This window comes from Neoarius graeffei, chromosome 10 (genome assembly GCF_027579695.1).
Source record: "Neoarius graeffei isolate fNeoGra1 chromosome 10, fNeoGra1.pri, whole genome shotgun sequence".
NCBI classification, from domain to species: Eukaryota; Metazoa; Chordata; class Actinopteri; order Siluriformes; family Ariidae; genus Neoarius; species Neoarius graeffei.
In genome coordinates, this window is record NC_083578.1 from 29,891,855 (window position 1) to 29,916,459 (window position 24,605).

Here is a 24,605-nt window from a genome sequence, read left to right on the forward strand (position 1 = left end):
GTCACCAGGTCATCACAGGGCTAACACATAGACACAGACAACCATTCACACTCATATTCACACCTACGGTCAATTTAGAGCCACCAATTAGCCTAACCTGCATGTCTTTGGACTGTGGGGGAAACCGGAGCACCCGGAGGAAACCCACGCAGACACGGGGAGAACATGCAAACCCCACACAGAAAGGCCCTTGTTGGCCGCTGGGCTCGAACCCAGAACCTTCTTGCTGTGAGGCAACAGTGCTAACCACCACACCACCATGCCACCCCCATTATTATTATTTGTGAAAGTGAGTGGAAGCCAGCTGTTTTGAAACATGAGCTTTCTGATCATGAACTAACAGGCAACATGATTAACAGGCAAATAAAGATGCCTCCTTGTCCTGACTAGTTCGATGTTTGTGGACCACCTACATCGGCTGCCAGAGTGTGAGAACATTGCCAGGTACTGCAAAAAAGCTTTCTAACTTGCAAATCACTGAGTATTGCTTTAAAGAAGCGCTGCAATCCTCTGTGACACTAAAAGGGTATACGCTGGGGGAGCTGGCCATGGTTCTGAAATAACAGTTCCAACAACTTCACTGGCCACATACTTAAATGTGGTTATCTCATCTCATCTCATTATCTCTAGCCGCTTTATCCTTCTACAGGGTCGCAGGCAAGCTGGAGCCTATCCCAACTGACTATGGGCGAAAGGCGGGGTACACCCTGGACAAGTCGCCAGGTCATCACAGGGCTGACACATAGACACAGACAACCATTCACACTCACATTCACACCTACGGTCAATTTTAGAGTCTCCAGTTAACCTAACCTGCATGTCTTTGGACTGTGGGGGAAACCGGAGCACCCGGAGGAAACCCACGCGGACACGGGGAGAACATGCAAACTCCACACAGAAAGGCCCTCGCCGGCCCCGGGGCTCGAACCCAGGACCTTCTTGCTGTGAGGCGACAGCGCTAACCACTACACCACCGTGCCGCCCCTAAATGTGGTTATATCCAAAATAATATCAAACATAAGGTCAGGTGCCAGAAAACATATAATTGCAAGTCATCCCCATCACCTCACCCCTAAAAAACACTAGGAATACAAATGAAAAATGTTAAAACAAGATACCCAATAACAATTAAGATCAATCAGCTAAAACAGCATGCCTATAGACCATGAGTGCTAATCATTTCATTTAGACAAAGTATAGAGTTGCATGAGACACATTTAACAACATGGATAATATCAATTTCCTGCAGTAGCTCCAAGAGATGCAGCAGTGTGATATCATTATGAAGGGAGTGCATAATTAACACCAATACCACCGCATTTAGTCCGCGTGGGTTTCCTCCAGGTGCTCTGGTTTCCCCCACAGTCCAAAGGCATGCACGTTAGGCTAACTGGTGGCTCTAAATTGACCATAGGTGTGAATGTGAGTGTGAATGGTTGTCTGTGTCTATGTGTCAGCCCTGCGATGACCTGGCAACTTGTCCAGGGTGTACCCCGCCTCTCACCCATAGTCAGCTGGGATAGGCTCCAGCTTGCCTGCGACCCTGTAGGACAGGATAAGTGGCTACAGATAATGGATGGATGGATGGATGGATGGATGGATGGATGGATGGATGGATGGATGGATGGACTACCGCATTTAGCCTACACTCTGGTAAAACTTGAAGACTCTAGTATTTTGGTAATGTGTTTAACTTGTATTTAACTTGTTGAGCTTGTATTATTTTCTAAAAACAGTTCCATCCTATCAATTTGGATTAAGCAAGGTTACACTTCAGATAAGACAATATTCAATAATCTATATGGCTAAATATTAGTGGACATTTGATCATCACACCTATTTGTGAGCCTTCCCCACATTGTCGCTACAAACTTGGAAGCACATAATTGTATATGATGTCTTCGTATGGTGTAGCGTTACATTTTCACTGGAAATAACAGACCTAGACCAAATATGTTCCAGCATGATAATGTCCCTGAGCACAAAGCGAGGTCCATAAAGATATGGTTTGACAAGGCTGGTGTGGAAGAACTTGAGTGGCCTGCACAAATCCTGAAGTCAACCCCACTAATCACCTTTGGGATGAACTGGATGCTGAGTGTGATTCAGGCCTTCTCACCCAAAATTACTGCCTGATCTCACTAATATTATTATCGCTGGATGGCCACAAAACCCTGCAGCCATATTCCAAAATCTAGTGAAAACTCTTCCCAGAAGAATGGAGGTTACTACAACTCCCCCAATTCTCCAAAATACTCGAAAAACTTTTTTCAGATAGACTGGACAAATTCATTGAAAAACACAACCTCCTTACGGACAGTCAATATGGATTCAGAACGGACAGATCAACATCGATAGCACTAATGGAACTAATAGAGGAAATCACAAACTGTATAGACAATAAAAAAATAGCAATTGGAGTATTTGTGGACCTAAAAAAAGCATTCGATACCATTGATCATAGTATATTATTAAGTAAACTAGAAAAGTGTGGTGTTAGGGGAGTTGGGTGGAGCTGGCTGTCAAGCTATCTAAGAAACAGGCAACAGTTTGTGCAGATAGGTGACCATAAATCTGATTTCATGAACATTACATGCGGGGTACCACAGGGGTCAATATTAGGTCCAAAATTATTCATATTATATATCAATGACATATGTAGAGTTTCGCAAGTACTGAAATTTGTTTTGTTTGCAGACGACACCAATATTTTTTGTTCCGGTGAGAATTTGCAGCAGACTTTGGAGACAATCACAACTGAAATAAATAAACTAAAACTATGGTTTGACAAAAATAAATTATCATTAAATCTAAGCAAAACAAAGATCATGTTGTTTGGGAGACACAAAATAGATTGTAATGTAGAATTGATAATAGACAATACGAAGATAGAAATGGTACAGGAAATTAAATTTCTTGGTGTGATTTTGGATCATAAAGTCTGCTGGAAACCTCATGTAGGATACATACAAGCAAAACTGGCAAAGTGCTCGGCAATTCTGTGGAAAACAAAACATTCTTGATTGCAAATCTTTGCGTACTCTATACTACTCGTTATTTTTGCCATATCTGACTTACTGTGTCGAAGTCTGGGGAAACATCTACAAAACCACTCTGCAGCCGATATGTACAATCCAGAAAAGAGCAACAAGGACAATAAACAAAACAGGATACAGAGATCACACAAACTCACTATTCATAAAATCACACGTTGAAATTTATGGATCTGGTCAAATTCAGAACAGCACAAATAATGTACAAAGCGAGAAATAATCTATTGCCAAAAAATATACAAGGAATGTTTAGTGAGAGAGAGGGGGGATATAATCTAAGGGGAGACCTAAATTTAAAAAAACCAAAGGTTCGAACAAATATGAAAAGCATGTGCATATCGAGCTGTGGGGTGACTTTATGGAACAGACTGGAGACAGAAATAAAACAAAGTGCAAATATAAATCTGTTTAAAAAAAGGTACAAAAAATATTTTTAACCAAGTATATGGAAGAGGGGGCGGCACGGTGGTGTAGTGGTTAGCGCTGTTGCCTTACAGCAAGAAGGTCCTGGGTTCGAGCCCCGGGGCCGGCGAGGGCCTTTCTGTGTGGAGTTTGCATGTTCTCCCCGTGTCCGCGTGGGTTTCCTCCAGGTGCTCCGGTTTCCCCCACAGTCCAAAGACATGCAGGTTAGGTTAACTGGTGACTCTAAATTGACCGTAGGTGTGAGTGTGAATGGTTGTCTGTGTCTATGTGTCAGCCCTGTGATGACCTGGCGACTTGTCCAGGGTGTACCCCGCCTTTCGCCCGTAGTCAGCTGGGATAGGCTCCAGCTTGCCTGCGACCCTGTAGAAGGATAAAGCAGCTAGAGACAATGAGATGAGATGAGATATGGAAGAGGAAGTATGTTAACGGAGGATGATGAGGGATAAATCTATAAATAGAATAGAGTTGATTGTTATATTAGAACTAACTTAGTATATGGTATATATGGGATATATTTATTTATGGGGATAGTTTATATATTTATATTTATATTTACAGGTATAGGTATGTAGTAGATATTTATTTTTGTAATTATATATTTATATAGATATTTATGAAGTGTATATATGTATATAGTATATATATTTTGTAGTTATATATTTATATAGATATTTATGAAGAGTATATATGGTATGTAGTATATATTTATTTTTGTAATTATATATTTATATAGATATTTATGAAGTGTATATATGGTATGTAGTATATATTTATTTTTGTAATTATATATTTATATAGATATTCATGAAGTGTATATATGGTATATATTTTTATAGGTGTATTAATGTAGTTTGGATTTCAGGGTAGTTAAAAAGGGGTGGGAAATTAAAAAAGTATTGTACTTCTTCCCACTCCTTTTTTGAACAATGTGCGGTGTTTTGTAATGTCTTAGCTCTTTATGTTATTTTATTTTTTTTAATTTCTCATTTTCTTTCTTTTGTATGTACAAATAGTTACATACATTTTTATATATGTTCTAAATAAATAAATTAATTCATTCATTCAACACAGGGTGGGGGGGTACTAAATCTGGAATGAGATGTTCAAAAAGTGCATGTGTGTCACATGTCCACAAACTTTTGGCCATATAGTGTACATTATTAAGATAAATATTCAATGTATTATTCAAAAAAAGAAAATATACTGTAATTGGAACCCTGCTTCTTTACCTGAAATACATTAGGACTTACGGTCAGTACTGTGTCAAATGATGCCTTTGAAAATTAGATCAGTAAGATGTACTGATTCTGTAGACTACTTTAAAATAGATGCAAGATTGTGTAATGTAATCCTTAAAGAGACATGATAGCAGTGAATTTTCATCTGTAACTTTCCATCAAAGGCTAACACGTTTTGTGCAGTTATTACCATGATTGTCCTTATTTTACATTGCTGAATTCATTACCTTGGACTTTAAAACCCACAAAAAAGACAATCTACTCCATGTTATCTGTCCTCAAACTTAGCTGGAACAGAAACAGCAACAGATAAACGTACAGTAGACCCCCGCCTATTCGCGGTTCAGTATTCGCGAATTCACATATTCACGGGATTTTATATAGAACATATCTCCTATACATTCGCGGAAATCTCAGCGATTCGCGGTCATTTGCGGCGAACATATCGAACGTTTACACACTGCAAACGTTTACGCACTGCTACATTCTCGGAGCCGAATGCTCGCTCGCTATTGGCTGAAGTTTGAATGGCGTGCTGCTGCTCATTGGCTGATACGAATGAGCGCATTGTACAGTACAGTCTCACGGTTCCTGTAGTTCAGACTTGTTCATGTGTTGTGCGTTCTTGGTATTTTTAAATAATTTTTACGCCCTACAATGGCTCCTAAATGCTCTGCATCTTCTAAGGCTCCTGCCAAGGAACCTAAGCGCCAGAAGAAGGTAATGACGCTGCAGGAGAAGGTAGGACTTCTCGATATGCTAAAGGAAGGGAAGAGTTTTGCGGCAGTGGCTCGTCACTACGGCATCAACGAGAGTACTGTGCGCTACATAAAAAGCAGTTTTATGGGGGGGGTTACAAGTATTCGCGATTTTGGCTTATTCACGGCCATGTTCGGTCCCTAACCCCCACGAATACTGAGGGCTTACTGTAATAAGCTCTTACAAAAATAACACTGAGACAAACTGCTGGTAAAACAGTTGTAAGGTACAGCAAAGTGTAATGCTATTTTTAGATAAATGATTTTCCCAGGATACATTTTTTTAACTCACTGGTATGTGATTCGCAGTTAAACTGAAACCTACTGATTTGCAGATGTCAAATATTAGCACAGTGTGGCAATACAAATACATGTGCAATACAATACACTCACCAGCCACTTTATTAGGTACACCCATACACCTGCTGTTTTATGCAGTTATCTAATCAGCCAATCCCTTGACAGCAGCGCAGTGCATAAAATCATCTAGATACAGATCAAGAGCTTCAGTTAATGTTCACTTCAAACATCAGAATGGGAAAAATTGTGATCTCTGTGATTTTCACTGTGGCCGGGGTGTTGGTGCCAGATGGACTGGTTTGAGTATTTCAGAACTGCTGATCTCCTAAGGTTTTCACACACAAGAGTCTCTATAGTTTACACAGAATAATGTGAAAAACAGAGAGACACTGAGTAAGCAACAGTCCTGTGGGTGGAAACATCTTGTTGATAAAAGAGGTCAGAGGAAAATGGCCAGATTTGTTTGAGCTACCAAGAAGGATATCACAACTCATAGCAACTCTTTACAACCATGGTGAGCAGAAAAGCATCTCAGCATGCAACAGCAGAAGACCACATTGGGTTCCATTCCTGTAAGCCAAGAACAGGAATCTCAGACTCAAGAACAAGTTCCTACAGTATTAAAGTGGCCGGTGAGTGTATATGTGCACTACACATGCTGGTTTTGATGGAATGTACAAGCCCCATTTCCAGAAAAGTTGGGATATTTTCCAAAATGCAATAAAAACAAATCTGTGATTTCTTAATTCACTTTATTTAACTGACAAAAGTACAAAGAAAATATTTACAGTTTGTTTTACTGACCAACTTAATTGTATTTTGTAAATATAAAACGATGCCTGCAACACACTCAAATATAATTGCCTGCAACACACTCAAAAATGTCAGTACAAAGGCAAAATAAGACTGAAAAGTTTATAGGCTATTCAAGTCACACCATTTTAGAAGATTCCACAATAAGCAGATTGATCGGTAACAGGTGAGGGCATCATGATTGGGTATAAAAGGAGCATGCACCAAAGACTCAGTCTTTGCAAGCAAGGATAGGTCCTTTGTGCCAAAATTCATGAGAGAATTGTTAGTCAATTCAAAAAGAACATTTTTCAGTGCAAGACTGCAGAGGATTTAGGTATTTCAAAATTTACAGTACATAATATTGTGAAAAGATTCAGGCCTGCTGCCAGCCCAGATCTGTCTCCTATTGAGAATATACGGCGGATCATGAAGCGGAGAATCAGACAATGGTGACCACGGACTGGTTCGGAGCTGATGTCTTGTATCAAGCCAGAATGTGTCAGGAGTGGCGAGCTGATGTGAAGTGAGGACCCAAGAGCAGACTCAGAAAACAGGCAGTGTAAAGAGAGAACTTCTTTAATGAAGTAGATGGCAGAAAGGCAAAGGTACAGTAGGGCTCAGGCAAAAATCGGTAGTCAAAAAACAGGCCAGGAAGTCAAAAACACAGAGGAGCAGGTAGACACGATCAGGGACAAAAAACAGGACAAAAATTTTCACAAAAACTGATGAACACAGGGACAAGGGAAATACAGGCAGAGGTAGCAAAATACACAATTCAAAAGAACAGGCAGGCAAAAACAGGGACAAAAAAATTGGACAGAAACTTGACAAAAAAAACCACACACAAGGAGAAATTCAGGCAGGGGGAATCAAGAAGACACAATACCAATGAGCTATAGCGAGGCGAGGAAAGTCTACAAGAGACAGTCTGGCAAACGGAGTAGCTCCAAACAGTTCTTAAAAAGCCTTGGCTGATGAGAGAGGAATGGTAGCAGGTGTGGGAGTGCTGCTTCAGGAAATGGCCTTCAGCAAGGCAGGACTGAATTCCTGTCCTGGATCTGGCCTGGAGGTCCCACAATCTAAGGCATGGATGGACTGGACCGGACTGTGACAGTACCCCCCCCCCCTTCAACAGGCGCCTCCAGGCGCCTTAGAAAGTGCGTCAGGGTGTTGTTGGTGGAAGTCCGTGATGAGGGTGGGATCCATGATGAACCTGGCAGGAACCCAGCTCCTCTCCTCAGGACCATACCCCTCCCAATCAACCACGTACTGGAGTCCTCTGCCTCGGGAACTGGAGACAAGGGGTTTGACTTGGGAGACATGGAAATTTGGGTGAATATTGCGCATGGTTACGGGCAGAGACAGTCTTACAGAGCAGGGATTAATTACCTTGCAGATAGGGAAAGGTCCTATGAACCTGGGAGCCAACTTGTGGGAGACCGTCTTGAGGGGCAAGTGGCAAGTGGAGAGCATTACCCACTGCCCCTCCCCATAGATGGGAGCTGCCAAGCAGGGTTTGTCGGCTTGCTCTTTAAACATCTTGACAGAACATATGAGCTTTTTCCTGGTCAATGCCCATGTTCTCCTGCAGCGGCACACAAACATCTGGGCAAAGGGCACGGCGACTTCTTCTTCTTGAATGGGGAAGAGTGGTGGCTGGTAACCCAGAGAGCACTGGAAGGGGGAAAGACATGTAGCAGAGGTGGGTAAGGAGTTGTGAGCGTCTTGGGGGCAATAACTGGGGTCCATGGTCCGATATGATGTCTGAGGGGAGTCCATGTAGACGGAAAACATGGCGTGTCAGCAATTCGGTGGTCTCCTTGGTGGTGGGAAGCTTGGGCAGAGGGATAAAATGAACAGCTTCAGAAAAACGGTCGACACCAGTGAGGATACAAGTATTGCCACCTGAATTGAGGAGTCCTGTGATGAAATCCAGGGCTATGTGTGACCAGGGCCGGTGGGGAACAGGAAGGGGTCTCAGCAGGCCCGCAGGGGGTCTGTTGCCAGTCTTGTTCCTGGCACAGATGTCGCAAGCTGCCACAAACCTCTGGACGTCCTCCTTGATGGATGGCCACCAAAAACGTTGTTGGATCAGTGCCAGAGTCCGGGCTACTCCTGGGTGGCACGCCATTCTGGAGCCATGACCCCACTGCAACACCTGTGCCTGCACAGAAACAGGAACAAAAAGATGGCTAGGAGGTGCATTACTGGGCTCTGGATCCTGCTCATGGGCCTTCTGGACCAGGGTTTCCACCTCTAACAGAGCAGCCACCACCAGGCACCATGGAGGAAGGATGGTCTCAGGGGAGGTCGATTCCTCCTGGAGGGGAGAAAACATTCTGGACAAGGCATCGGGCTTACCATTCTTAGAGCCTGGGCGGAAGGAAAGTGTGAACTTGAAGCAAGAAAAGAAGAGAGACCATTGGGCCTGACGAGAATTGAGGCACTTGGCAGTCCTGAGGTTTTTGAGGTTCTTGTGATCTGTCCATACGATGAAGGGAAGGTCTGACCCCTCCAACCAATGTCTCCATTCTTCCAAGGCCAATTTAACAGCCAACAGTTCCCTACTGCCAACGTCAGTTCCTCTCAGAGGGGGAAAGCCGATGAGAGAAGAAGGAGCAAGGATGAAGCTTGCTGTCACTAGCCAATCTTTGGGACAATATGGCCCCCATCCCGACTCCGAAGCATCGACCTCAACCACAAACTGCCAGGACAGCTCTGGAATGGTGAGTATAGGTGCTGACGTGAACCTTCGTTTGAGCTCAGAGAATGCCTTCTTGGCCCCTTCCTCCCAGCTGAAAGGGACCTTGGTGGAAGTTGGAGCCGTGAGGGGCCCAGCCACCATACTAAATTTCCTGATGAATCACCTGTAGAAATTCACAAACCCAAGAAACCACTGGAGTTCTCACCGAGAGGACAGGGTGGGCCAGTCAGCAACTGCCTTGAGTTTCAGGGGGTCCATCTGAATCTGTGTGGGGGAGATAATGAAACCCAGGAAGGAGACAGAACTTCTATGGAACTCGCATTTCTCGGCCTTAACAAAGAGTTTATTTTCCAGGAGTCGCTGAAGGACCTGCCTGATGTGGATGCGGTGTTCATCAAGGGAGCAGGAAAAAAAATCAATATATCGTCCAGATAAACAAAAATGTTAAAGTAGTCCCTCAGGACATCATTAACGAGGGCCTGGAAAACCGCGGGAGCGTTAGTTAGGCCGAACAGAACCATGAGATATTCGTAGTGGCCCGTGGGGGTGTTAAACGCCGTCTTCCATTCATCCCCTTCCCTGATCCTCACAAGGTGGTAAGCATTACGCAGGTCTAGCTTGGTGAAAATCTGGGCTCCCTGGAGTAACTCAAACACCATAGACATGAGAGGTAGGGGGTAATGGTTCTTGATGGTGATGTTTAGCCCACGGTAATCAATGCAAGGGCGCAAGGATTTGTTCTTCTCCACAAAAAAGAAGAGGAGGGACGAATAATTCCTGCTGCTAAGGACTCGGTTATGTATTTATCCATGGCTTGCCTTTCAGAAGGAGAGAGAGTAAAGTTGCCCCTTAGATGGTGCAGTCCCAGGGAGAAGGTCAATTCCACAATCATAGGGCCTATGGGGAGGAAAGGAAACAGCTTGAGACTTGCTGAACACAGGTTTTAAGTCATTATACTCGGGAGGCACGTTAGAGGGGTCAAGATATTCACCAATGGTGGGCTGGAGCAGCTCGGCGTGAGGGAGGGCAGATCTCAGGCATGACAATAAACAGAATTGACTCCATCCTAAAATGGTGTTGTTAGTCCAGTTGACACGGGGGTTATGTAGAGTTAGCCAGGGAAGACCAAGAACTATGGGCACATGGGGATTACTCATGACAAAAAACTAGATGGATTCAGAGTGGTTGCCAGAAGTTCTTAAGGTGATGGTGGTCAGACCAGTACCATTAAGGGTCAGGACAGTGAGGGATGGGTTCAGAGCCAGTAGTGGAATTCCCAGGCGTTTGGCAGTGGTCGAGCAGATCAGGTTTCTGTCAGCCCCTGAATCAATGAATGCCTGGAGGTCGTGGGGCTGATTGCCATGGATGATGACCACCAGGAGTAGCGGTCGATCGGTAGGGGGCTGATACTGGACATTGCCCACCAGGGCCCCCAAACTCACTGGTGGGCTCTTCCTTTTAAAGGTCCCCTTCCACCAAAAACGTTTAATACTGGCTCTTTTTGAAATACCATCGTTCACTCCGAGTTGCATATGCATGCTGCATGTGAAAATGTAATTCTACCCCCATTCCCTGTATTAGCTTATGAAAGAAAATTGTAGGAAAAACAAGTGGATCTGAAAAAGCCATACGATCTTATGTCACTTCGTAAATTAGTATTCATGGCCTCGCCCACCTTGGCTTGCGACCGCGCACAGCAAGGAAGTTCGGATTTAAGCGCAAGGAGAGATAGCAGAGCCAGTGTTGCCAGATTGGGCGGTTTTAAGTGCATTTTGGCGGATTTGAACATATTTTGGGCTGGAAAATGTCAGCAGTATCTGGCAACACTGAGCAAAGCCCATCTCGTCAGTAGCTAACGAAGAGGACCTAACAGCAAGTTGAAAACATGTCTGAACAAGTTCGTGCCTGTGTTATTTGTGGCAGTAAGACATCAACGTTGCATTTCTTGCCCAAGATAGAAGAGGTGAAGAAGAAATGGTTGGAATTTCTTTGGAACACCACCAGCGAAGTATAATGCAGCATTAGTACTGTGTTCTGATCATTTCAACCACAGTGACTTCAAATTTCTGTGCCTTCAGTAGTGGTTTTGCTTCGAGGTTGCATTTAATCCCTGAATCTGTACCGTCAAGACAATCGACCACCAGCTCACAAGCTGTAAGTAAAACATTAACTTTTTGTTCAAAGGTTTTTGTTACAAAATAGCATGTTCATATTCTTCACGTTAGCATGAATGACGGTCACAAGCTAGGCAGGGATGAGTTTTCCGCTTTTTCTGAGTAAAAAATGACCTTTTTATATTATGCCAAATCCATTGAGAATTTTTTTTTTATTAATTTCGGGGGGTTGGGGTATGTTCCTTCATGCTGTTCAAACTTTATTAACTCCAACGATGTTTACACATTATTTGTAAGTCACCATCTTTAGTCTCGTTTAAATCTCGTTGAATGTGATGTAAAATTCGTGTTATCTACATCGTTATTGGTCAAAACATCGACGTCGAGACCATAATAGCCAATCAAAACAGTTTTTACAAAGACACCTACATTCTTTTTTTAAGTCACTCGTTCATTTTATTCGTTTGTTTGTTCAGTAAAAACCCAAACATTTGTTGAATTTTTCTTATTTCCTCACGTCGCACCTCAATGACGTCAGTGCGCAGTATTTTTCCCTTCACAGTTTGTTCCTTCTCTCTCGCCGTAGTAAGACACCCACATCCGCTTGTTCTGACTCACTGGAGGTAGCGTCACAGTGCTGTTAGCCAATCAGAGGTAACACATTTACATGTCATGAATATTAATGAGTAAGAGCTGAAATCCTGTCGTTCTCCCACCACCCACTCCTCCAGAAAACTAGAACAGCCTGAAACAGGAGAACCACAGCATTTTTTTCACCAAAACCGGCTCACAGGGCATTCATTCATACTAGAGACCACCGCACAATTAATGAAAAAACGATGCAAGGAGACCTTTAAAAGGCAAGATTGGCAGAAGTGCCCCAGCTGTCCGCAATAAAAACATGCCCAAATATCCCGACAGCGCTGTCGTTCCTCAGGTGAGATGTGGACTCGGTCCACCTGCATTGGCTCAGCGGAAGGAATGGGAGGCTGAGGGGGAGCAAGACTAGTCCGAGTTCTCTTTCACCCGCTGTCTGATCTGGGAGTCAATATGACTGGCAAGGTCTATGAGACCGGGGAGATCAGGTGGCAGTTCTCGTGAGACCAGCTCACCTTTGATGAAGTCTGACAGCCTGTTCAAAAATGCATCAAACAAGGCACTCATTCCAGCCACAAGATGCCGCCAAAGTGCGGAACTCAATCGCATAGTCAAAAGCGGACTGGGCACCCTGCTGCAGCCCCATGATTTCTCTTGCTGCCTCTCTGCCAGACAGAGAGTGATCAAAGGTTCACCTCATCTCCTCTGTGAAATCCTTGAGGCTGGCGCAGCATGGTGCATTGGCGTCCCACATAGCTGTTATCCACTCCCTAGCTTTGCCAGTGAGGAGAGTGATGGTGTAGGCCACTCGGAAACATTCTGTAGGGAAGGCCAGTGGTTGAAGCTCAAGGGTTAGCGAGCACTGAGAAAAATGATCTGCAGGTACCTGGTTCTCCATTGTATGGCTGTGGGGCGGGAAGTCTCGGCTCTCTGAACAGGGCTGGAGCAGAAGCTGGAGGAGCGGTAGGTGGAAGGGGTTGTGTAGGAGCAGATGTTACTTGAAGCTGTTGTAGCTGAGTGGCAAGAAGATTGAGAGTGTCAGAGGTGGGGTTTACATTAGACCGTATCAGCGGATCATCAGATTAACGTTTTTAAAAACGATTAGCGTGCACACAGCAACGCCAATACACGATTCGCATGCACACAGCAATGCCAATACATGGATACGCTAATCACATGACTAATTCGGCACGTAAGTTGAAATGTGTCAGTGCGGCTCATCGCTTCCTCCTCAGCGGCTGCGCTCCAAATCACTCTGCCCTGAACAGCGAGTGCCCTCTGGAGGGTGCGCACTCCGGCCCTGCGCAGCTCACAGAGCGCATGAGTGAAGCGCACGAGCAGTGATTCGGGACTGAGCCGCTGTGCGCAAGTCACTTACCACTTGCAAGTGGAAGGATGGCAAGCCTAAAGACAATCATAACTACACAATGGGCAATATTTGCATTAGTATTTGCAGTATTTTCATACTTTTATACTCTTTAATGGAAGGTGATACAAGGCGGAAGTCCGCGCCGTTTTTCAGCAGTCGCGTCACATGACCAATGCCAGCGGATCAGGAAGGTGGATGTCACAGTGACGTTGTCCAATGATGACGCCAGCTAGAGCTCAGCACAGCGTATCCGCGTATTCTCAATGTTTACACAGCACCGGACCAGACACGATCTGGATTGAATACGTGGACCCTGGTGGATTCCCGTTTCCCGGCGTTTTAATGTAAACGGACAGTGCATCCGCGAAGAAAATGAGACAGATAAGGTCTAATGTAAACTTGGCCAGAGATTGACAAGGTTTTGATTCACCTGTTGGAGGGTCCCAAGGAGAGCTCCCTGTTTCTGCACCGCTGCTCTTAGCTGGGCGAAATCTGCTGGGTCCATGTTGGCCAGACTGTGCTGTCAGGAGTGGTGAGCTGAGGTGAAGTGAGGGCCCAAGAGCAGACTCAGAAAACAAGCAGTGTAAAGAGAAAACTTCATTAATGAAGTAGATGGCAGAAAGGCAAAAGGTACAGTAGGGCTCAGGCAAAAATCGGTAGTCAAAAAACAGGCCAGGAGGTCAAAAACACAGAGGAGCAGGTAGACACGATCAGGGACAAAAACCAAGACAGAAAAATCTTCACAAAAACTGATGAACACAGGGACAAGGGAAATACAGGCAGAGGTAGCAAAAGACACAATTCAAAAGAACAGGCAGGCAAAAACAGGGACAAAAACTGGAGAGAAAAACTTGACCAAAAAACAAGGAGAAATTCAGGCAGGGGGAATCAAGAGGACACAATACCAATGAACTGTAGCGAGGCAAGGGAAGTCTACAAGAGACAGTCTGGCAAATGGAGTAGCTCCAAACAGTTCTTAAAAAGCCCTGGCTGATGGGAGAGGAGTGGTAGCAGGTGTGGGAGTGCCGCTTCAGGAAATGGCCTTCAGCAAGGCAGGACTGAATTCCTGTCCTGGATCTGGCCCACAATCTAAGGCATGGATGGACTGGACCGGACTGTGACAGAATGGACAAAAATTCCAATTGCAAAAGTGCAACTGGAAATGGGGTTTGTAGTAATACTGGTCTCTGCGAATGTCAGAACATGTGTCCGTAATTTTAGGAATATAAAGAAATACTTGTGGTATAGGTACATTGGGCGGCACAGTGGTGTAGTGGTTAGCACTGTTGCCTCACAGCAAGAAGGTCCTGGGTTTGAGCTCAGCGGCCAGCGAGGGCCTTTCTGTGTGGAGTTTGCATTCAAGATTCAAGATGTTTATTTGTCATATACACAATAACAGACACACCGGTTTATTATCTCATCTCATCTCATTATCTCTAGCCGCTTTATCCTTCTACAGGGTCGCAGGCAAGCTGGAGCCTATCCCAGCTGACTACGGGCGAAAGGCGGGGTACACCCTGGACAAGTCGCCAGGTCATCACAGGGCTGACACATAGACACAGACAACCATTCACACTCACATTCACACCTACGGTCAATTTAGAGCCACCAGTTAACCTAACCTGCATGTCTTTGGACTGTGGGGGAAACCGGAGCACCCGGAGGAAACCCACGCGGACACGGGGAGAACATGCAAACTCCACACAGAAAGGCCCTCGCCGGCCCCGGGGCTCGAACCCAGGACCTTCTTGCTGTGAGGCGACAGCGCTAACCACTACACCACCGTGCCGCCCTCGGTTTATTATTGGGTAATGAAATTCTTATTTTGCAACTACCCGACCAAACTATGCTTACTAATATAAAAAGAAATATATATAAAATATGAAATATAAAATATAGTTACATTACTAACTATAGGAGACCATCCACCAACACTGCAGTGAACCATCAACTGGCTGACGAGCTGAATGTGTTTTACTGCAGATTCGACACATTCACACCTCTCCCCCCTTCAGTCATTAAAGACCCATTTACACCCCCTGCCATTCTGCCACCCCCCGCCTCTGACCCCCCACCAGCACTCAAGATCTGTGAAGAGGATGTCTGTCAGCTTTTCCACAGACAGAAGATCAGGAAGGCACCTGGCCCAGATGGTGTGTCACCTTCTTGTCTGAAGGTCTGTGCTGACCAGCTGGCTCCCAGCTTCACCCAGATCTTTAATAGATCCCTGGAGCTGTGTGAAGTCCCCTCATGCTTCAAATGCTCCACAATAATCCCAGTTCCTAAGAAAACCAATATCACAGGACTGAATGACTACAGGCCTGTTGCCCTCACATCTGTAGTCATGAAGTCCTTCGAGAGACTAGTGTTGTCATACCTGAAGGACATCACAGACCCCCTGCTGGACTCCCTGCAGTTTGCCTACTGGGCAAACAGGTCAGTGGATGATGCAATAAATATGGGTCTACACTACATCCTGCAACACCTTGACACTGCAGGGACGTATGCCAGGATCCTGTTCGTGGACTTCAGTTCAGCATTCAACACCATTGTTCCAGACATCCTCCACACCAAGCTCACCCAGCTCACTGTGCCCTCCTCCACCTGTCAGAGGATTACAAGCTTCCTGACTGACAGGAAGCAACAGGTGAGGATGGGGAGCATCATATCCAGCACTCGGACTATCAGCACTGGCGCCCCCCAAGGGTGTGTGCTCTACCCACTGCTCTTCTCCCTTTATACCAACGACTGCACCTCAAGAGACCCGTCTGTTAAACTCCTGAAATTTGTGGATGATACAACGGTCATCGGCCTCATCCGAGACGGTGACGAGTCTGCATACAGATGGGAGGTTGAACGGCTGGTCTGGTGGTGCGGTTAGAACAATCTGGAACTGAACACGCTCAAAACTGTGGAGATGACAGTGGACTTTAGGAGGAGCCCCCCCACTCTGCTGCCCATCACCATCACCAACAACACTGTGACTGCTGTTGAAAGCTTCAGGTTTCTGGGTTCCACAATCTCTCGGGACTTGAAGTGGGAGACCAACACAGTCACTATCATCAAAAAGGCTCAGCAGAGGTTGTACTTTCTGTGCCAGCTCAGGAAGCTCAACCTGCCTAAGGAGCTGCTGACACAATTCTACTCTGCCATCATTCAGTCTGTTCTTTGCTCTTCCATCACTGTTTGGTTTGGATCGGTCACCAAACAGGAGAAGAACAGACTGCAGTGGACAATAAGGTCTGCAGAGAAAATTATTGGTGTCAACCTGCCCTCCATCCAAGACCTATACTTGTCCAGAGTCAGGAAACGGGCAGGTAACATCTCTGCGGACCCATCACACCCTGGTCACAATCTGTTTAATCTTCTCCCCTCAGGGAGGCGATATAGATCACTGTATACAAAAACAACCAGACACAAGAATAGTTTTTTTCCCCTCAGGCTGTCTCTGTGATGAACAGCTAAAATCCAGATTCATATATCAGTAATATCACTTGCAAAATATCTGCACACTCATACTGTCGTTCTGTGCTCACTGTTACCTATATTTATATTTATTTATATTTACTATTTCATCTTTGCACTATGCACTATATTGCACTAAAAGGGAAAATCCTTTCTGTGATGAACAACTAAAATCCAGATTCATATATCAGTAATCTCATCTCTCATCTCATTATCTCTAGCCGCTTTATCCTGTTCTACAGGGTCGCAGGCAAGCTGGAGCCTATCCCAGCTGACTATGGGTGAAAGGCGGGGTACACCCTGGACAAGTCGCCAGGTCATCACAGGGCTGACACATAGACACAGACAACCATTCACACCTACGGTCAATTTAGAGTCACCAGTTAACCTAACCTGTATGTCTTTGGACTGTGGGGGAAACCGGAGCACCTGGAGGAAACCCACGCGGACACGGGGAGAACATGCAAACTCTGCACAGAAAGGCCCTCGCCGGCCACGGGGCTCGAACCCGGACCTTCTTGCTGTGAGGCGACAGCACTAACCACTACACCACCGTGCCACCCCTATATCAGTAATATCTCATCTCATCTCATTATCTCTAGCCGCTTTATCCTTCTACAGGGTCGCAGGCAAGCTGGAGCCTATCCCAGCTGACTACGGGTGAAAGGTGGGGTACACCCTGGACAAGTCGCCAGGTTATCACAGGGCTGACACATAGACACAGACAACCATTCACACTCACATTCACACCTACGGTCAATTTAGAGTCACCAGTTAACCTAACCTGCATGTCTTTGGACTGTGGGGGAAACCGGAGCACCCAGAGGAAACCCACGCGGACACGGGGAGAACATGCAAACTCCACACAGAAAGGCCCTCGCCAGCCCCGGGGCTCGAACCCAGGACCTTCTTGCTGTGAGGCGACAGCGCTAACCACTACACCACCGTGCCACCCCTGTATCAGTAATATCACTTGTAAAATATCTGCACACTCATACCGTCATTCTGTGTACACTGTATACTTTATATTTATCTATTTCATACTTGACTTACTTGAATTACTTTGCACTATGCACCTATTGCACCATTTTTGTTTGTTTGTTTGTTTTGTGTCTATGCTTTTTATCTATTTTGTACTATGAGAGCTAAGTGAAACCGGAGTCAAATTCCTCGTGTGTGTTCACATACCTGGCAATAAAAGTGATTCTGATTCTGATAGAGTGCATATGCAATGCAAAATATAAACGTAGAATGAAAATAAATGAAAATAAACATAATTTAAAAAAAATCAAACAATATGCAAACATAGAGGTAGATATACTGTGCAATGTCTTGTGCAAAATTGCAAATATAGAGGTAGATGGTGATTATAATCCATGGTTCAAAAGCCTAATGGAAATATAGAGGTAGATGGTGATTATAATCTGTGGTTCAAAAGCCTGATGGCCTGGGGGTAAAAACTGTTTGTCAGTCTAGTAGTCCTTGCTTTCACACTCCTGTAGCATCTGCCAGATGGTAGGAGTGTGAATAGTCTGTGTTGTGGGTGTGTTTGGTCCTTGATGATGCTCTGTGCCCTTTTTGTGACTCGGGTGTTGTAAATATCCTGTAGTGGGGGAAGGACAGCTCCACAGATGAACTGTGCCATTTTAATGACTTGCTGGAGAGCCTTTCTGTCCTGAGTTGTGCAGTTCCCGTACCACACAGTGATGGAATTTGTCAGGACACTCTCCACTGTGCACCTGTAGAAGTTGCTGAGGAGTTTGGTGGACAGTCCAAATTTCCTCAGCTTCCTCAGGAAGAAGAGTCTCTTTTGAGCCTTCTTGATGGTCTGCTGTGTGTTGTGTGTCCAGGTGAGATCCTCACTGATGTGAGTTCCGAGGAATTTAAATGTTTTCACCCTCTCCACCTGTGTCCTGTCGATGTGCAGTGAGGCGTGCTGGTCTCTCCTCCTCTTCCTCGGGTCAATAATCATCTCCTTGGTCTTCTCAGCATTCAAGGAGAGATTATTTTCCCGGCGCCAGGAGACCAGCTGAGCCACCTCCTCCCTGTAGGCTCTCTCATCTCTGCCGGTGATCAGCCCAATGACAGTGGTGTTGTCAGCGAACTTGATGATGGAAGTGTTACTCTGGGAGGGGGTGCAGTCATAGGTGAAGAGGGTGTACAGGAGTGGACTGAGCACACAGCCTTGGGGGGAGTCCCTGTGCTCACTGTCTTGGTGCTGGATGTTCTGGTACCGACTCTAACAGCCTGGGGTCTGTTTGTGAGAAAGTCCAGGACCCAGCAGCAGAGGGAAGATGTCAGTCCAAGGGTGGAGAGCTTCTCAGTCAGTCTGCTGGGGATGACAGTGTTGAAGGCTGAACTGTAGTCGGCAAACAGCATTTGAACATAGGTGTCCCTGTGTTCCAGGTGTGACAGGGCTGTGTGGATGGCTGCATTGATGGCATCGTCAGTTGAACGGTTCTGACGATATGCAAATTGAAGGGGGTCTATTGTGTCTGGGATGTCCTTTTTGATGTGTGACATGACTATCCTCTCAAAACACTTCATTACAACTGAAGTGAGTGCAATTGGGCGATAGTCATTCAGGCATGTTATATTGTTTTTCTTTGGGACAGGCACTATGGTGGTAGTCTTGAAGCATGTGGGCACAGACAACATGGAGAGGGACAGGTTGAAAATGTCTGTGAAGACCTCTGCTAACTGTGTGGAGCAGGCCCTCAAAGCACGGCCGGGGATGTTGTCAGGGCCGGCTGCCTTTCAGGGGTTAGTCCTCCTGAAGACCTTGCTCACCTCGGTTATGGTCACAGTGGGTGAAGAGCTCTGTGCTGCCTCTGCTGGTAGAATCCCTCTGGGTTGGTTGGTGTTGAGGGTGTCGAAGCGAGGATAGAACTCGTTCAGCTCATCTGGTGATGTGTTGTGGTTGGCTGTGACCCTGCTGTTCTTCTGCTGGAAATTGGTGATATGTTGCAGGCCCTGCCACATGCATCTGGAGTCTGAGGTGTTGTAATATCCTTCCAGCTTCAGTCTGTACTGCCTCTTGGCTTCCCTGATGGATCTGCGTAGGTCATATCTGGCCTTTTTATATCCATCTGCGTCACCAGAGGCAAAAGCGGTGGAGCGTGCATGTAGCATGGAGTGTACTTCACTGTTAATCCAAGGTTTTTGATTTGGATATATTTTGCAGCGCTTGGTGGGGACAATGTCATTAATGCATGTGCTGATGTAGCTGGTGACCACAGATGCATATTCCTCTAAATCCACAGAACAGTCTTCTCTCAAAGCAGCAGTCTTAAACACATCCCAGTTTGTAGAACTGCAGCAGTCCTGGATCAGTCCTTTCATTCCAAACTTTAACAGCTTTACACACTGGGGGGGGGGGCTTGTTTGAGAAGGGCCTTGTAGGCTGGGTAGAGGAACACAGAGATGTGGTCAGACTGTCCAAAGTGGGGGCGGGGCACAGCCTTGTAGCCTTTCCTTACGTTGCTGTAGACATGGTCCAGGATGTTGTTGTCCCTTGTTGGAAAGCTCACGTGTTGGTGGTACTTCGGTAGCACAGTCCTGAGGTTGCAATGGTTAAAATCCCCGGCCACGATGAACACGGTATGTGGTCTCGTGTTTGCCGATGATGTCGTGTAGCAGTCCTAGCGCTGTAGTCCGGTCGGCCTGCGGCAGGATGTAAACAGCCAGCATAAACACAGCACTGAACTCCCTCGGTAGATAAAAGGGTCTGCACTTCACCATCAGCACTTCAATGTCCACACAACAGTGTTTTTCAACCACCTGTACGTCCGTACACCATCTGTTGTTAACATAAACACACACACCACCACCTTTGTTTTTACTGGAAGCAGATGTGCGGGCTCCGTGGTGCATGGAATGGGTCTGTAGTTCAATGGCCGGGTCTGGCAGGCTTGCAGTAGTCCAGGTTTCCATAAAAATCAGGGCACAACACTCTCTGATCTCACGTTGAGATGTTATCCTGGTTCTCAGCTCATCCATCTTATTCTCGAGCGAGCAAATGTTAGCTAGCAGAAGGCTAGGTAGCGGTGGTCTTGTAGCTCTAGCCTTTAGCCTAGCATGTAGCCCACCTCTCTTACCGCACCTCCGTCTTGGGTGCGTGGATCGTCGGCCGTTTCACCTACTCGAGTCTGGTGGTGATGTGGCCTGCCGGATGGTGTCGGTGTGGCTCCAGATGGTGTCAGCGAGGAGAAGAAAGCTACAGTCCAGAAGGACTGGACTGGGCCCGTGGTGAATTTTGGCAATGTCCAGAAGTATGTCTTTGCTGTAGGTGATCCTAGTGTACAAGCACTGAGCATTTGTCACGATCAAAAGTACTAAAATAAACAATAAAGGCGATCGGTGTCAGGAGTGCGTCGCAAACACGTTCGCCACGGGAGGCGCCATGATGTAACCATGTCCTTTGGGTGCTCTGGTTTCCCCCAAAGATATGCAAGTTAGGTTAATTGGTGGCTCTAAATTGACCATAGGTGTGAATGTGCGTGTGAATGGTTTGTCTCTGTGTGTCAGCCCTGTGATAACCTGGTGACTTGTCCAGGGTGTACCCCACTTCTTGCCCATAATCAGCTGGGATAGGCTCCAGCTTGCCTGCGACCCTGTAGAACAGGATAAGCAGCTACAGATAATGGATGGATGGATGGATGGATGGATGGATGGATGGATGGATGGATAGGCATATTGCACAAAGTACTCACATTGCACATTAATATCAATTTATGAATGCATGGCAAAATATCATAGGTTGCAAATTAATCATACTATACTAGAAATACTAGATGCACAGTGGTTAGGGGCTCCCCCAAAAAAGTATCCACCCTATCGTCAGGACATGGCCAGGTTGAAAAGTGCCAATGCAACAGATATCCTTGGCTGTGAGGGAGGGCCTTTTGTTTTTCACTCTCAGAGTCAGAGTAACACTAACCAATGGAGCACTTGCATGTGACGTCACAGCCGATCCAGATTGTGACAGACGCCATCTTGTTGGTGAAACGCCATATTTCCACCTTCTACTTCTACTTCTACCTTTTCTTCTGGAAAACCCTACTATATACAATTCTACTACAACAGCTGCGGCTGCAAGCTCTCCCTACCTGTGCATGTTTTTTATGTTTTTTGTGTGTATTTTTGCGTGTTCTTCATCTGTACCGGACTTCAATATCCACTACAACCGTATGGACTTACTGGACATTGGTTTCCAGCAGAAAATGACGGTTTGTAGCGATTTCCATCGCATGCACAACATTCCGGACGAGAAAAAAAAAAACATTCCGGATGAGATAGCGAGACCAGCGGGGTCTCCGTGGATTGTTATCGGAAGCAAAGCAAAGGAGGCGGCGCCGGGAGCGGAAGCAAAAGCGAGGCTGTAGAGCCGGCCTGTTGACTAAGCTCAGAAAACAGCTACTCAAACCCCCACTGCTAAGCCTCTATCTCTCCAACGCCAGATCCATGGTAAACAATTACATGGTAAACAAGACGGACGATTTGGAATTACAGCTGGAATTACCTTATTCTATTCTATAATCGGCTGGTCAGTGCAGTACTAGTAATACTTAAGTGACTTACCCATCCAATGAGGATTATTTTCTTGTTTACAAGATGCCACATCTGAGTCGCTGACAAATCCTGAATTTCTGTAAAGATAACTGTCCAGAGATTTATAAGCACACAGTGCTTCACCACTGAACAGCGAGGGAAAGTTAATGAGGTAATTATACACATCTGGGTATTCCGCTGGCAGTTCCATATCCACTGATACGGTCGTGAAAACTACGTCCGGTAAGCCATAAGGGTCACTAATCCGTAGATCGTTTATTTTAGACATATATCTAGTTATCTGTTCATTAGAAAAATGAGCCGTGTAGTCCGTCGGTTGAAATTGATCCATTATGTACACGAGTGCAGCAGTATTCAGCTGTGTTTTTTACCGACAAGATGGCGTCTGTGTACTTTCCGGTCACATGACTGCAAGATCTCTATTGTGGGCATCTGTGAGCTCATGTAGGTGGGAGAGGGCAGTTAGCACTTCCCTCTGTGTTCAACTGCCCCGCAATGTAACATCAACAGCAGTTCAGAAAGATGCAGTGGTTGGTTTCACATGTCTTAGGAAAAGCATGTGATAGCTAGTGGGAGGGACTTGGCAACTGACCAACAACAAAGAAAATCATAGTGAACAGTCCACTGTACTTTAATTTAGTACAGCCAGTGGGACTAGCAATAAAACAAACGCCATTATCAGTCGCAGTTAAAGAACCTCTCAGCTTTTTCATGTGCCATTACATGCTTAATGGCCCAAACCCAGAATCTCTGCTGTCAGAAGGTCAGCATTACATGAATGCACTCAAAAACACACAGTAGGTGCACTTCCTTTGTGCAAGTACAAAATTTTCAAAAACCTGAAAAGTCTGACAGTGTCAGACGTGCATGGCGCAGCCATGCAGGGGGGTTACAAAGGGGGGTGAGCCCCCCCTTAGGGCTCGAAAAAAAATTTAAATTACAAGTTAAAATGGTTGTCTCTCATGCAATCTCATGCAAACATTTATAATATTAATAGTTATATGATTTGCATATTCACATCAAATGTTTAATACATTTCATCAATTCATCTGAAATAATATTTCAAGTACAAGGCTTGATATTTCAAAACATCTAGCAACTACTAATTTAAATGTTGAAACAACCATTTTTAATATGCTTTTGCTGTGATACCTTTTTTACAATATATACACAGCTTGAGTTAAAATAAGGGGCCACATGTCTTGATGTCCTCAGAAACTCCTGGATTTTAGCAAATAACAAGATTCAGCTTCTTCCATATACAAAAATATTTATATTTTATAATCCATTACTGACTACAAATGAGTTTTCAACCTAACAATCACATTAGAAAAGATGATAAAAAGCTAACAAACTTATTTCAAGACCTACCTTACTTTTATTTAATAATTGAAAGGTAATCAAATGTAAAAAAAAAAAACGTTTATAAAAGCAGATACTTGTGATGAGTAATTTCAATTCTAGAAGAAAGCACATTGCATTTGCACATCACACAATATTAGATGACAATTTAAATCACCAATAAATGTTTTGAATCACTTATTACTACATAGCACAAAAATCAGAAAAGTGATCAGTCTCATCGGCGTGACTTTTAAGTCCCTTCTTCCCGCTGGAGCCGTACTTGATAGTCTTTGAACAGCAGTCACAATATGCAACTCCCGGGACGTCCGGTTTTCTCAGCCATATTCCCCATTTGTCACCGTTTTTGTCACACTCGCTTAACCATTCCCATCTCCATTTATTTCTAGACATCTTTTCTAATTCTTTTGTATTGGAGCCTTCCGATAAAAACTTAATTTTGACATATTTTGATCAGCAACCAGAGGCAAAGCACTTGGATCTGTCACAAGGGAGGGAAGCGAAATAAGGCTTATTATAAAAGCTGAAGTTTCATTGGACGGCAGTTAACAGTGAGCCAATCAAAAGCACAATTCTAACTTGCACCAAAAGAAACGGCAACTCACAGGAATAGCTGTGCTGATTTGGTCTAACAACGTGCTACGTGCGTGAAACATGATATCACACATGTATAACACCGTGAAGCAAAGGGCTAGTCAGGACCGCTCGTCGGTGAGCGGCGTATAAATTGAATGAGGTTTGTGGCGAAGACGAGATGAAAAGATTTGTCTCATGCAGAGACTGTACCGCGGTAACCCGGTAATATGCTGAGAGTGAGACAGTGAGAGGGCCACCCCTATTCCCCCCCCCCCCCCCC

The 24,605-nt window shown here is 45.1% G+C and overlaps 1 protein-coding gene across 1 annotated transcript in view; it reads right to left on the reverse strand.

Annotated features, from left to right (window-relative positions):
- bsna (bassoon presynaptic cytomatrix protein a) overlaps positions 1-24,605 on the reverse strand; it is a 293,110-nt gene that overhangs the window by 262,005 nt on the left and 6,500 nt on the right. The gene's annotated exons all lie outside the window — the stretch shown is intronic.